The sequence below is a fragment of the Pleurodeles waltl genome, chromosome 3_1 (genome assembly GCF_031143425.1).
Source record: "Pleurodeles waltl isolate 20211129_DDA chromosome 3_1, aPleWal1.hap1.20221129, whole genome shotgun sequence".
NCBI lineage: Eukaryota > Metazoa > Chordata > Amphibia > Caudata > Salamandridae > Pleurodeles > Pleurodeles waltl.
In genome coordinates this window covers 1856919763-1856936452 of record NC_090440.1, presented here as the reverse complement: position 1 = coordinate 1856936452, position 16690 = coordinate 1856919763, and positions in this window count along the sequence as shown.

The window sequence follows — 16690 nt, the reverse complement described above, 5'->3', positions numbered from 1 at the left end:
TTGAACGTTTAATTTTCTTCCCTGACAACATCTCTACCAAATGTCGATGATCAGTTTTTAACACAAAATGCCTGCCCCAAAGGTATTGTTTAAATTTTTCCACACTCCCCACACATGCCAAAAGTTCCTTCTCAATTACAGAGTTTTTACGTTCCACCAATCGTAGAGTCTGTGACGCAAATCCAATAGTGCTCTCATTACCTTCACTCGAAAGTTGTGTTAAAACCACACCCAAACCATACTCACATGCATCAGCAGTTACTATAGTCTCCTTTCCTTCTGAATAGGCTTGCAGAACAGGGGCTTTAACAATATACTGTTTAATCTGTTCGAACGCTGCATTGCACTCATCAGACCAAAAGAATGTTGTTCTTTTCTTAAGAATAGACCTGAAACACTCAGTGGTTTTGGCAAAGTCTTTTAAAAACTTTGCATACAATTCACACAACTCCAAAAAAGATAATAACTGTTCTTTGGTCTTTGGAGCAGCAGCTTCGAGAATACTACTCACCAAACCAGGTTTGGGTTTAATACCTTGTTCAGATAAAACATGACCTAAATACTCAATTTGTCAAGACTTGAATATACATTTATCCTTTCTCAGCATGACTCCTCTATCCTCCAATGTCTTCAAAACATCCTTTAACATTTTATCATGTGCAATATCAGTATCAGAAAAGATGAAAATATCATCTTGAAAAACTACTACATTGGAATTCTCAAGAAACATGTCAGACATCAATCTTTGAAAAACTGCAGCAGCAGAAGCTAGGCCAAAAGGTAACCTACAAAACTGAAAAGTTCTATCAGGAGTTACAAAGGCCGTAAGATGTCTAGAATTGACATCCAATTCCACCTGATGATATGCTGATTTCATATCCAATTTTGTAAACCAACTGAATGAACCTACTTTCATGATAAGATCATCAATTCTCGGTAAGGGAAAACTGTCTACCCAAATCACTTCATTTAAACATCTTAAATCCAGACACATTCTCAAATCTCCAGAACTTTTTTTTGCTAAAACAATGGGGGACAGCCACAAAGTTTCTTCTGCCTTTTCAATTATACCTTGCTCACACATGTCCTTCAACAAATTGGACACATCTGTTCTTATACTTAAGGGAACATTTCTTAATTTATGTTTGACAGGCACTGCCCATTGTTTCAATTTAATTGTGTGAGTAAAATTGGTTATTTTCCCTAACTTGTCTTGAAATAACCTCTTAAATTTTTGTTGCCAGATATTCACACTGTCTGGAACCTTTTTAATGCAATTTGAATTGTTCTTTTCAATAAACACAGGTTTTTCTCACCCTGGTTTAATAATCAACTTAAAATCAGCTTGATGAATCAACCCTAAAATGTTAATCCCTTTTTTAGCCACATATACTTTTCCTTGAATAGTTCATCAAAAATGGATAGCAAAGTGCAAAAATGACCAATTAACTAAATTTTGCTCCCTTCAAACGCAACAATAGCTACGTCGGGGGGAAAAAGAGTTTTGGCACCCAAAACCCATCAAATTTATCCTGTGATACAATAGTAATGCAAATTCCTGTGTCTATCAATATCAGGGTCTATAACTAGCTTGTTAACCGTTGTTGTGGTTTCTTTAACTACTAATACAAATTCATTGTCATCATGTTGTACATTCTCCTTGTCTTCAGTAAGCACACAACGAACATTATTTTTCTTTACACTTCTGCAAACACGTGCAAAATGCCCAAGTTTGTTACAATTTCTACACTGTTGGTTAATTGCAGGACAGTTCTTAAACGAAGATATATGATTCGAAGAACCACACCTATAACACATTTTTTGATTGTACTTGAGTAAAGTAGTGTTTCTAGAGGTCAAAGAACTATCCTGTTTTTTCTCAACTCGCAAATGTTTCCTGTTATCATTGCTCTGTACATTTATTACCGCACCTGAAATGGTTGTATTAGACAAAGAAAGTTCCAATTGTTTTGCATCCTCCAAAGAGCACTCAATACTCTTTGCTATGTCAATAGCTTTGTCCAAAGACGGATCTTTACAGGTGAGTAACTTCTCCTGAATCCTTTTAGAGTAGCATGTCGCCACCAAATGATCACAAATGAGTTGAGAAGTAAAATTCTCAAATTCACATTTTGCAGCCAAAACCTTCAATGCTGTAATAAAGGTATCTCTCCTCTCATTGTGATTTTATGACCTCATAAAAAATGTGTACCTGTGTACTACAATATGCTTAGATTTGGTAAAATGTTTATCTAATTGTGCAACCGCCATTTCACATTCATCCAATTCTCCCTCTACACCCAATTCATAAGCTGGTAAATGGTCAAAAATATTCTGACCTTCCACTCCTAGATAATAATACATTAAACTTTTTTTTTCTCTGCTCTGAATTTGTGTCCATCAATAGCTCCTAGATAAGCCTTGAAATAACAAAACTATAACTTCCACTTGAGAGGAGGATCTTGCAAAAAAGGAGAAGGAAGTAACACGTTCTGCATTTTAAGAATCACTAAGTATAAAAATGAATAATACTCCTGTTAAGTTACCCACACTTCAAAACATTAAAAAAAACCTTTTTTTTAAAGAAAAAAAACAAATAATTTAACCGATTAAACACTAAAAACAACAAAACATGAAAAATAACTTCAGTCTCTTTCCTTCCTGTTATCCCAAATGAAAATGGCCGAAAAATAAAGAAAAGCCTGAAGTCCTTCCTCTATTTCTCTAGAAGTCCTTCTTCCACTTTGCTGAACAGCCGAAATGCTTATTTTATTTCAGAGCCACACAAACTGCAGACAAATCCTGTGAGACACCGTAAGTTCCTTTTGTTGATTTTTTTTTAAATACTCACAGAAATAATCATTTTTTCAATTGAAAATGCATCTCCCATGCCTTAATAGCACACGGGTGCAGCGTTTGAAAATACTTGACACGCGCTGTGAAATAGTCTCGAGCTGCGCGCGATGAAAAGAAACATTTCTACACGTGCGCACGCCGAAGTAGCTAAGAGGGCCAAAAAAAGTTCCTGCACGCGCACACTGTATCGGCCAAGAAGGCTCTGTGCCCCTTCCCCAAAAATCCCAGTGGACTCACGGAACTAGTAGAAATCACCTTCGAGTCAGATCGAGTCCACAACTTGGTTCGGCTGCTCAATGTCAGTTCCAACCAAAAATACTGAAATAAACATCCCAGGGAAGGTGTCTGAAATCTTGCTTCCACTTCACCCTCGTCTCCACTAATGAAATGACGTCTTTCCACTCGCGATGAAGTTAAACGATGTTTATTGCCATAGCCATGAGTTAAATATAAATATCTTTATCCAAGAAGAAAAGGGGCACAGAGTACAGCTGTTCAGCGACGGTCGATGAAGTTGCTATGGAATCCCGTGACATCAGGAACAAGCTATGTCACAGAATTTCAAGCAACCTCATACATTCTAAGACACGTCATTACACTGTCCATGCCTGATTCAGCACAAGAGCCAGGAACCCTGTTTCTCACCAGCAAGAAAGGTTTGTGTTCACTTCTGAACAAATGCAAGCACTGCAGCCTGTTTGTTCTGAACTCTGAATGCCCTCTTTGGACCCACAGATATTCCTGCTAAGTTGCTCTGATTTTAACTTCTCTGCTGAGGCACTGCTGTCAGCCCACGAAGCACAACCTTCACAATTTAACTGCTAATAAAACTAGCTTTTTCCATGGGTTGCAAGAGAGTGAATTTTGTTTTGTTTTTAACATAAATTGCCGATCCCTTCCTAAACATTAACAGGATGTATTATACTTTTTGTGGGACAATGATCCAGATGCCCTGTTTGTTACTAACACATGGCTGTATAAAGCATCCTTATTGCCACGCTTCCTTTTAACTTTCCCAGTGTTAGAAGGGCTCCCCTGGAGAGGGCAGGAGGTGAAATCGCCTTTATTTAAAAAAAACAAATATCAGTGTAAAATATAGGACCTGCCCATCCCTCATTGCAAAGGTTTGCTTTTTCACTAAGCCTTACCCAAAAGCTCACAATGTCTGGGGTTCTGATTAATCATTAACTGGGTGAGGCAGGCAATTGGTGCTTGGTGATTCCAGATCTACTCACCCATATATTTTGAATTGTGCCAATTTTACACTATTGAGTAATTTTAACGTTCATCTTGAAGCTCCCACGTGTAATTTGGCGGCAACACTCATGGAGGATAAGAGTGTGAAGAATCTAGGTCTTATCAACTCAACACCTACACATGGGATGGCCACCTTCTTGATCTTATTTTTTCTAATATTTTGGATCTTACTTCTGACCTGGCACTGCCTCTCATTTAGTTGGATCATCTAGCAGTGCCAATCTCCTTTATGGACCAAGTTACTCCTGCTATATGACCGGTCAGTGCCCTGGGATGAGGAACAGGTCGCGATCAGATGCCCCTGTTCTGAATGCACAGCTGCACCGCACTGTGCCAGACTTGACACAAATAGAGGACTGAGATCAACCCTTAGTTGATCATTGGATCACAAATTCCTTGAAGGCAACGCTTCCAATGACAACAAGGTCCTCACTGAGAATCTATCTCCCTGCTATTTGGTTTATTGAAGCCCTTAATTTAGCAAAAAACATTGTAAGGGGCTAGAAAGAGAACGGAGACAAGTCTATGATGATAATCAGAAGGTACAGTATACACTAGCTCTGAAACATTATCACAGACACTGCAAGGATGTCAGAGTGGCATTTTAATCGGTCAAAATTTCCCATCCTCAAAATTCTCCAAAGACTCTTTTTTGAATGTGGTCAGGGAACTGCCAGATCCTAGGAAAGTATCTCTGGCTCCTTTGCTGTCTTCAAATCAATATGAATAATTGGCCAACATCTTCATTAAAAAGGTGGCTGCTATTCAGAGCCACCTTAAAAAGGCTTATAGAGGTGATGAGCAGGCTGTCTATACATCCCTTAGTATTAGCATCTGGGATGATGTCCCAAAGAGGAAAGATGATTTGTTATATATTCCTTCGGCCTCTCCTAAAATGGAGTCACTGTCCCAGTTGGAGCTAATTCAGTTTCTGACTATACTTTGGTCCATTAAATCAAGTTCACTGCTTAATCTGCTCCCTCCATCAAAGCTCATTCTTTTGGACCCAGATCTTCTTCAAAGGGTGTTCGGACTGCTCAATTCCTCACTATGTTAGGGATTGATCCTGTTGGCCCGGAAACATGCCATGGTCTTACAGCTTTCAAAAAAGCCTAACCTCGACCCCAAAAACTGGTCTAATTTCAGAACAATTTCAATGTTGCCCCTTTTCTCTAAGATTTTGAAGAAGCATGTTAATTCATAGCTTACCATCTTTATGGAAGTCAAAAACTGTCTGCATCAATCACAGTCCGGTTTTAGGGCAGGACACAGCACCAAATCCACCCTCCTAGGAGTCATGGAACATCTCTGAAAATTCCTGCCTGGATGAGGGCAGAATGGCCATGCTGATTTTATTAGAACTCAGCACGGTTTTTGACACTGTGTCCCATACCATCCTCCTAGAAAGGCTAAGGACATTGGGACTTCAGAGCACAGCGTTAGCCTGGACAACATAGTTCTTGCAAGGTCATTCATTCCAGGTCTTCTCAGGTCTTCTCAACCAGTGCTAGATCAGAGCTGCGTGCCATCACTTCAGGTGTCTCCCTCCTCTAACCCTGATTTCATATGCAGACGACACACAGGTTATTTTCTTGCTGTCATCTGCTCAACACAACACTGGAGCCTCAAATCTGTGCTTGAGTAAGTCTTCCACTTGGATACGAATAAATGCACTCAAGCTCAATCGATTGAGGTCATCGTGCTAGGAAAAACCCCTTGGTTATGGGGCCCACAGCACTGGCCAGAATCTTTTGGAGCCCTTCCGCAATGGTCCTCCTTGGTTATGAACCTTGGCTTCTGGCTGGATGAGAGGCTATCTATGAAACCGGAGGTGCCTACTGTGCCCTCTACATGCTTCACATTTTGGGTGGTGGGTCAAAAAGATCATAAGCATGAGTCTACCACCATCGCAAAAAATTGTGATCCAAGCTTTGATTCTGTCTAGAATCAGTTATGAGGACATCCTATATATGGGAACAGATAAGGCAGCTATCCACCATTTACAAGTGGTTCAGAAAGGCCAAAGCCAGGCTACTCCATCTCCTACCAAAGCATGTCTTTGTGTCAAAACTTCTCCATGGATAAACAGATACTGTTCAAAACCTTGTGCTCTATGAACAAGGCTAGTTCTAAGACAGGCCAACAATATATTCATGATCTGGTGGTGCCATACCAGCCTGCGCATATGCTTTGTGCATGCAACCTGCTTCGCTGTAAGGTGCCTAGAGTCCATCAGCCGTGCATTTGAGGCTCGTCTTTTGAATATCTAGGTCCAAAGCTGTGGCTTGGCCTTTCTGAATCTCTATGAGGCTGTATATGGGAGCTGATTCATCCTATCTTGGTCCAGTGGCAAGTACCCCTTTGGGGTAGCTGAGTAATTTATGAGATGAAATAATAATGATAATAATATAACGAAACTATAAAAAACTGAAATTCACTAGTTTAAGTAAAAGTGGCATTGTTCTATTTTTAAAAAAAACTATTATAAGGAGAATAAGCCGATGGAGTAAGAAGAGACAAAAGCAAGAAGACAGTAACATTTTTGACCAATAAACTGTGCCTGGCTGCCAAAAATGTTACTGCAAATATTGCATTGATATTATCAATGATGTTATCAAAGATTTCTCTTGCGATAAATCTATTGGGTGAATTTCTATGATTTTTAACTTTTTAAAAGTGAGCCTAACTAAACTATAAATATATTTTTTGCAAGTCACCACACAATTCACGCATGTGCCTAATTTTTTGCTGTGATTTAAAAAAAATACTTTCAAGCCTTGGGCAGGATCCTGGAGGTACCCTACACCAACTCTGAGGGCTCAGGGTATGCCCACTCTGACCCCTTTTTTTATTTTTTATTGTTTGTTTTTGAAACTCAGTTTAAAGTCGAGTCTCAAAATGGCTGCCACCACCTACTGGTTGATCTACTGGCATCCAATCAGATCTCTGCTTGAGATCAGGAATATTCACAAAGCCTTTGCACCTTCAGATATCCAATTTTGGTTTTCTTTTAATATTTAAAAAACTCAAAAACTACTGAACAGATTTATACCACATAATATATATATATATATATATTACATTACAGGGACGTTATAGTTAGGTTCAGAATTTACTCCCACAAAACCATAGAAATTCAGCAGTTAGAGTTCTTTCAAGTGACTAAAACTCACGCCCTAAGGTATCTATAACTCACACCTTCGCCATGCACAGTTCACTCATCAATAAGTTTATTGCAACTATTGCAGTGAGAGTATGAAAGGTGGCATAGAATATGTCATCAATTACATAATATTTGGAGTCATTAGTTGTGCATTGATTGAAGAGAGAGGAAAAAAGTGAGATGGAGAGAGATAGAGTTTTATAGGCTTTGATGTCTGATATACTTGAATTGAGTTATTTGTCTCCAATTTAAAATAAAATAAATGTTTTTTTTAATATCATATATTTTTTTTAATTAAAAAAATAGATATGAGTCTAGCTGGACTCAAACCCACATTGCTCAGTGTGAAAGTCACAGACATGTTTTTTTTATTTTTATTATTTTAACCCTTTATGGGCTTTCAGGTACTGCGAGAGCTCCCCCGTGGTCTGTATATATTTTTTCTATTTAAATATTATTTATTTAAAATTTTAAAAAAATAATCAAAAGTCCTTTACGGGCTACCTGGCACTTTGGAGAAAGTCTTAAGACTTCCCTCCCAGTCCCATTCCTTTATCAAGCATGGAGCTGCTTTGACAGCAGCTCTGTGCTTGCTGAAGCATTTAATCTCTGTCCCCTGCACGTGTGCAGGGGACAGGGATGAAACCTTCACATTTTGACAGTGGAATCTGCTTTAAAGGTCCCGCTGTCAAAACCCAAAGTTTTTTCTGTGGCTTGGCTGCAGCCAGGCCACAGCAAACATCTATGTCCCGGAGGTGGGCAACCCTTGGACATAGCAGGAGCCGGCCCTGGGGAGTGGTGGTCTGGGGTTGGTGGCCCCCAGGGCATGGGGGGATCTAAGGAGGTGGTGGTTGCAGAGTTGTGGGGGGGGCCCAGGAGGCTCGTCGCCCAAAATATTTAATGCCCTGAGACCTGGGCCACCTGGGGACCTATTAGAAAACAATCGCAGGAGCCCGTTCTTGTGTTTTACATTTTTTTGCCACTAATCTGAATTTGGGCAAAAAATATTTTACAATGTTTTTTTGCTCTGGGGGTCCCTCTTTTTACCTTTTTTTCTGGGAGTTGGCTCATGCCGAGTCCCAAGATGGCTGCCAAAATTTCCTGGTTTGAAGTGTTGACAGACATTAAGAGCTGTGCATTTTCCTGCATGAGCTTGTCTATGTTCGTGAATACTTTGTGGCCAGGAATACACAAATTTGAATTTCCCTAAATTTCTCAAAAACTACTTAATGGATTTATGCCAATTAACAAAAAGCCCAATCTGAATACTGACAGCTAGCTTTCTGCCAAATTTTGTGTGACTTTCTCCAGTGTTTCACGTTGTAGACATCCCCATACATTTCTATAGACTTCTTTAGACAAAGTTACAGCAAAAACTGCTGAACGGAATTACAGCACATTTGTCAGGAAGCTAGATTGTGGTCTGCAGATTGTGCTTTTTGTGATTTGGTGTAATCAGTTCAGTAGTTTTTGAGAAATTAAGGACAAAAAAATAATTGGACATTTAGCCAGTTGGGCTCAAGAGATTCTGATTGGCCCAGACAGCTTTATTTCATTTGGACCATCTCGCTCCCATGCAGTAACACTCCTGTGAGAGCAAGCCTTTTGATTAGCTGCCACTAACATGAGAAAAATATTGCTGGAGGCCATGACAGGACTTTGGGACTTAGTCCCCTGCCCCGAAGGTACAAAAACATAAGGGGGCAGAATAGGGAAACCCTGACACCTAGTCTTCATGGGTCAAAAAAAGGAAACAATTGCAACAGTTCCTGCTATCCTGCAAGACTCCCACAGGATCAAAACATTAAAAGAAATAGCGGCTGTGCCACCAATAAAGAATGTATCCTTTGGCGAACCTACCCAAGGGTCTGATTCCATAAAGGGGAGGGGGCTGCATGCCCCCACTCCCCGAGCCTCCAGAGGTCCTGGGGAGCTCACTCCCAAAGCCAATATTTAGGAAATTGGGGAGGTGGAAACGCTGCACACCTCCTGGAACCCACTGGTCAAAAATGGTTTACATGGGAACGGGGGCTGCGTGACTCCCACCTCAAAACTAAAGAGGCCCTAGGAAGCCTATCTTCAGCACTGAATAGCCTTTGCATGGGGAGGGGAACTGTGTGGGTCCCATCCACAAGCCTCTAATGCCCCCACCACCAGGGTGAAAATGTTAAAAATGGGAAAGGGCACTGAGCAGGGCTGAAAGCCATTTGTGGAGGGGGGTGGCTACTTTTTAGGGATTAATCATAGGGCCTGGCCACAAGCAAACCACGTTGCAAATGGCAAAAGGTCATGAGTGGCCAGGGGTTGCTATAGTTACGTATATAATTCCATATTACCTTACATTTAAAATAAGCCTGGAAATTCGCTGAACAAAAACAGAGGTTAGAGTGAAGTAACATTTAACAATAAAAACACTGAATTCAGTAACTATAACTTACTCTGCTGCCAGGCAGTACTTATGTCCTCACGTATTTCATTGCTCAGGACATGTTGTAATACATATTTGATAGAGTCACTGATGACATCTGAAATGACACCATTATTAACACTGTGAAGACTTTAAAAAGGAAATCAGAATTACTTAGTACACAAGACAGCAGGGTCCATCCTAGGAGGTCTTAATATACTCAAAGATGCATTGAGTGAGGTCCCATAAAAAGTGCTAAATTTGGAAGGAAAAGCTCAGAGCTGAAACAGTCAAATGTTGCACCCAGGCCATTGTCACTTAGGGCCTGATTCAGACCTTGGTGGTGTTACTGCCAAGCCATGCGGGTGGTGGGCCTGAGAAGACCATCAAGGCGGGGACGTTCTGCCTGCTGTATTTAAATGTTACAGTCCTGGATGCATACTGCTGACGGTTCTCTGACGGAGAGAGATGGCGGCGGGACTTAATGGACTTTATACAAGGCAGAGGCTATAGAAGAGAGGTAAGTGGAACACACTGTCCCTTAGCCATGGGTACACCCCTGCACTACACACTATACAACACAACACATACACACAATTAACACACATTGACACACATCCATGCCATCAACATACAAACAGCATTGACACTTTACCCACGTGCCACACATTCACAACACAACTATACACTCAGATACACAAACACACCCACACACACCCATATCTCACCCTGCCAATCGCATTGCATACACACACATAGACGTACTGACTCACACACACAACTTGAAGCACACACATGGACATAGTTGGCAGGTGTGAATGTCTCATCATTGTGGTTCCAGCATTCATCTGCTAATGAATACTGGCATCATAATGACAGTTGTGTATGTGTTTGATATGTGTTGTTCACCCATGTGTCCCAATCCATATCTGATCCACTCGCGTCCCCAACATATGCATATCACTGTGATTAAATGAGTTACTATGTCATGTAACTGTCTCCTGTGGTCCCCACCTCTCAAACAGTGCCCACCCAACGTACCCTGGCAATGCTGCGTCCCTACCTTGTAGTCCCTCGATGGGTGGTGTTGTGTTTTCTCTGTAGGTCGGTGGTAGCAGCAAATGGCAGTCGTGTCCAGTCAAAGACAGGGGGAAGACAGAGGGAAGTGGTAAAAAAGGTGAGAATTCATCCCCTTTCCCCCCAATCCACCAACTAATGAGTGGTGGCCTTACCGCCACTTTTTCTTTGGCGTTAAGGCACATCTATATTTGCACGGTGGGAAAGCTAACTATAGTCCCTCCCGCAACCCCTTTTCCACCATCGATGAGGCTGACGTTTCTTGGTGGACACAGTGGTTTGAATGCGGTCTTTCATCTGTGGGACTGCCAACATTTAAATTTAGAGGGCCAACGGTTGCGACGGCGGGTGTATTCGACCGTTACTGCCAACATCTAAATCAGACCCTTACTTTGGACAATTGTAACACCTTCTCCAGGAAAGATTCCAACCTTGGGACTAAACTACCTGAAATGGAGCTTGGATTTCTCTAATGGGACAAGCCGTCAGTCTGTATCCAAAGAGGACTTAATAAGGTCAGATACCTTCTCATTAAGGGCCCATGAATCTGATTTGCTGCTGAAACTGTTTTCTTCAGTCCAAAAAGATAAAGCCTTTGCCAGATTGGCTGTGGTGGTCACAGGCCTGGGGGACAAAGCCTTGCCTTACCAAGTTCTCATTTTACATTTTCTTGTGAAGGGGCAGGACTCACCTTGCTCCTTGCTCCTTGCTCCTCTACAAGTTAATAAAGTTCCTAGGTACATCTCTGTCAATTATCTTGAGGTACAAAGTCAACCCTTCGATTTTCACTGACTGTGTCATTCAAGACAGAGGACTGCCTATGGAAATCAGTACTGACTCTGCTTCTCTTAGCATTCCCAGCATTTCTTCCATCACCGTTGTGTTATTTATACAATCTGAGAAACAGAAATTATTATTAGGATGAAGCATAGTCCTGAGAAAAACAGAATTCCAAAGAATCATTACAACCATAAAGAATTAGCAATACACATTGGAACTCCATGTGGATTCAAATTTCCCTGTGTGTTACATTCTTTGGCAAAAGTATTAATTTTAAAGATTTTTGGCCTGATAAACTTGACCTTTGTTGTAAGTTTATGTTTTTTAGCAATTCTCAAAGGAATTTTACGAGTAGTTTCTTCATGACTGCAAAGTCTCTGCACTCGTGGTGGAGACTTCTCATATAAAACGATAGGAAGTCATAAAGATTCAAAAAATCATAAACATTCACAAAACTGTAACTTTACCTTTGTAAATCAGGTACGTAAGGTATAGAATTATAGCCCATTGTGCTGTTTACCACTGGTGAATGATGTGTCCGCATCACCAAGCATTTCCTAAATGTATACACTTTCTCTTTTGTTAATCAAGTTTATTGCAATGAAGCAAACTCACATTTCAGTTTAGCCAATTGAGTAAGTCCTCTTTGCATGTTAAGATAATTGCAGGAATCCCTGATGTTGCAAGAAATTATGCACAACCTATGCAATTTTTAAAGATTAATTATAATTTGTAAAACCTGCAATAAACCCCATTAAAATACAACCAAATATGAACAGAATGTTTTTGGAAACCATCAAGAGAATCCTCACAAAGTTGAAAAGAAAAACAAAGATCAATTCAGAGAAAAGGAACCATATTAGATCCCACCTACAAGAAAGTGGGTTATTGGCTATGAAGGATGTGGTTCATTCTCAAGTAACAAGCCCACAACATACCATCTACTCACATCCAAGTATCCCATTGTGACACTTGACTCTATTAAGGCAGTAAAGAAGAGCATTTTAAGGTCTACTCAGGGGAAGTGGTGAGGGTTATGCAATTATGCAATAAATAAACATCAAATAAAAACATTGTCCAGTCAGTGCTGTCACGTATATAAAGAAATGGTATGCTAACACTACATAATACTATGCAATTTACAAATATATACATGATGGCAGGTGGAAAATCTATGGTGACACCCTCCTAACAGTTCACTCCCCTGACCAGCCCTGAACTCTATAAAGACAAAACACTCACATATACTTGACACAATGAAATAGGGTATCGTTTTCAAAATGCAGGAATAATGGCTTTTTCTGGGTGTTACCACCTTATTAAAAGCTGCAATAGGTTATAATGAACCAGGGTAACATTATTAAAATTGCTAAGGATGCCACCATTTTAAAATTACATTGTTTAGGGCATGTAATGATTCGCTGCTAACCTTGAGATTGTCAATAAAACGTTTCAATGGCCTTCATTTAAACATCTCATCCTTTGTTATTAACTCTATGATTGTCAATAAAGTATTTTGAAAATCTTCATTAAAACAGGTAATGATCCACTGTTAATGTTATTATTGTCAGTAAAGCATTTAAGTTTTCAGGTACCAGGCCCTACTTTTAAACATGCTTCAAACTTCAATGTAGCTTTAAGAGCCCCCGTACTTCAGGTCCTATTGAACAAAAGTTCCATAAATGCTTCAGAATCAATGCAAGCTCCACTGGGCCATCAATATACCTCTATAAGGGACTTAGGGAGACATCTACGGGCTCCTTTGGGGACTGCTGTATTCAGCAAGCCACCCGAGAGCTTTGCCCTTTTCAGGTGGTGTTCCTGCTGTCTCTGGGACACCACAAAAGCTGATATACAAATTTTGTAGACCCTTTCAAGGTCATATGGGATGCTCCTTTCCTAAAGAAATTCATATTTTATTAGTGGCCTCCCAAAGCAACAAGACTTTCTTTTTTTAAAGGTGCCCTGCTCTGAATCAGGGCACCCTTCTTCCTGTTGTATATCTCTTTACCAATGCAGCCCAGACATGGGCATCAGGAGTGGGAAACTGTGTGGCACTATAACCCTGAGTTCTGGCCTCCATCTGGTACATTCCTCCTTGAGCACAATGACACTCAGTCCTTCTGTGTCCCCTGGGAATGGAAGCCCCTGGGGACGCAATGATCTGTTACACATGGCAGCACTTGTTTAATTTTTTCTGCATTTGTCACATCAGTCCCCAAAGAACTGGGGGCTCCTGGGGATAAAAACACTGCTGGGTAGGCGGTGGCACACAGGACACCTCCCAACATCCATTTTTTTAGCTAACCCCCAGGGCTCCTGGCCCTCTCTGGGAGTTCAGGAAGTTTAAATAGTGTGATCTCTAAGTGCTTTTGATCCCAGCCAGACCCCCCGGGGTAATTAGCTTCATGATATGTTTTTATGGCCCTCTGTGGGCTAATCTGGATGAATGCATTGATCTTTTGCTCCTGGTGGACAGTTCTAGCCTTGTGTCTGAAATTTGTTACATTTATATGCGAAAGATGTCATTGTCTTCTCTCCTAAGGACCTGTCCTTTGTCTAGCACCTTGTGTTACCCCCGCCCCACTTGGGGTCACCTCTAGCAGCACCCCAAAGCCTGCAGCACAGAACACACTTCATGCTTGTGCTTTTCAAGATCCATAACCTCCCTGTTGTCTTGAATGGCACCCATGTGATAGCAGAAGTCCAAAGGCGGCCATCTGATGAGGGTTATTGGTTCATCCTTCTGCTGTTCCTCAGAGGGTGCAAGGGGGTAAGTGCCACTGGCACTGAAGAGGTGAACCCAAAGAGTCCCATTCAGTCTTAGATAGGTTCTTTAGGTCCCCAGACATGTATTTGATCTTCTTCAGGGTCCTGTGAAATCCTTTCTCTCTGTCAGCCTCTCCCCTGTGCCGAGGTTTCTAAGTGGGGGTGAAAAGATCCAGAAGGTTGGCACCTCTGACTAATCTTTGTATGACACATCATCATTCCAGCCCTCTCCTGACTATCCTACACAGCATTTGGGACTTTTCAAACTTGAACTACTCTGTTGAAAGAGTGGGAATGTCTTGTCTCTTGCTGCCACAGCGTCCAGGTCTCTTCCTGCAAAACTTCAAATGAAAGCCCCTTCTGTGAATGGTTCCCGTGGTCTGGCATTTCCTATATATTTGTTTTAGAGCTAAGCCTTCCAAGGCCAGGTGAAGAGTGAAAAATAGTTATCACACATAGTTTTACCCCCCGTCCCCCAGGAACAGACCCAAGAACTGGCAAATGGCCCTATTGTGTAATGAGGTCTTTGATGCTCCAGCTGGCCAAGGGACTAATTAGCTCGGACTAGCTGGGGTAATAAGGGCCTGGAATTTAATTAGAAGTTTAATTAGAGAAATATATTAAATTCTCCACTTCCAGAAGGAGTGTAAGTATGACAAAAATGACCTTGAATCTGCCCTCAGGATCCATTTTTACCATATGATCACAGTAGTTTCTAGGTCTAGCTATGCTGAACCTGTACTTTGGTGCAGAATTTGTCATAACATACATTAGAGTAAGTGCACAGTATTTTAATTAAATGTTTCCACTATGAAAGACTTACATTATGAATGCCTAATCACATTGAAACCTATACCAGGTCATTGTTAATCCCTAAAGGGTTCCTTCTGTGAAACTCTACCTGTGCACAGATACTGGGCTGAGCAGGACCGTGTTGCCACACTTTCAGTCTGCACCCATGCCCACATGCATGTATATGTGTTCACTTGAAGCCACCACAGAGCCAACCCAGAGGCTCTTCTCCAGCATTGCAGCAGCACACCTTGTTTTACAAGCAAGACACTGCCACATTTGAGGGGATGTTTTATTTTCCTCTATCTTGCTGTCCTTTAACTTAGGAAAGCATTTAATTTTTTTAGCAAAACATTCTTTTCACTCTGTGCTTTTTCCAAGGCTGCAACATGATAGGATTGTCAGCCCAAGTGGTATACTGTATCTCTAACATTTCACAGAAACATACATATTTTTACGTGGGGACACTTTTTCAGAACACTAGTTGTTTTATTATAATAACATCTCTCTGTCCCATACGCGTTAGAGGGAAGTTCCAGTCAGATGACCACAACTGCACGCTGTCTGACTTTGTTACAGCTGCTCGCTGAGACACTGGTACCCTGGCCTACAAGGGGATGGTGTCTCTGTAGATAACAGGCTTCTTCACTACTGTCATACTTAGTTATGGGGGGTGATGTCTTCCCGGGGGGATAAGCTGAAGGACGGATTAGGTAGAAACCACATATAGCTTACATGGTGATGGTATAGTGGGACATTTCTTGTGTTTCACTTTTATTGTCACCATTTTGCTTCTAGTATGTCTCATCATCCTAATTATTGCACTTCATGTTATTTTATCAAAGTGAAGCTGATTCAATAAAACTTCTTGAACCATTTTCTGCATTTGTTTGTCTTTTCATGTGAGAGGCGAATGCTAATGAGAGAAAAGGATGAGATCTGATCCACCGCGATTTCCCTGAAAAGTCACAATGTCATGCATCCGGTAGCCAAAATCATCCTTGACCTTGGGCATAGATGAGATACTGCTGATTGGATGGAAACGAATTAGGCCAACAATTGTCACACGGTCTGGGATTGGACTCAGTTCCCCACAATTCAGGTGATGTTGCCACCCAAATCCAGCAGTCTCATTGGTACAATGGGAGCCAATATGACAGTGCTATCACTCTCAATCCATTTTAAAATAGTTTACAGACAGTGCTATTCATAGAGACTCACTAAGAGTAAATGTCCAAAAATCAGGTAGCCTAAAATCAAAATATACAGGTAATTAAATGGTTCAGAACACGTTTTCCTGCAGCACTCAAATGGAAAAGAAAGTCCTATGAGAAGGTAATGATGCTTCAAGCATAAAAGTACTATTCATTAATCAATTTTAAAAAAGAGGTGTAGAGAAGGCTATTCGTAAAATACTACAGTCGACTCATCTTTTATTTCCAGTCTAAAGAATCGGACATACCAACTCCAAAATGAGGCAAAGAAAACAGAAAATAGTGAAATTAAATAAACACCAAACACTCTCATTGAATATAATCTACATCTGTATATAATAATCAACCATTGAAGATGAACATCAAATGACCACA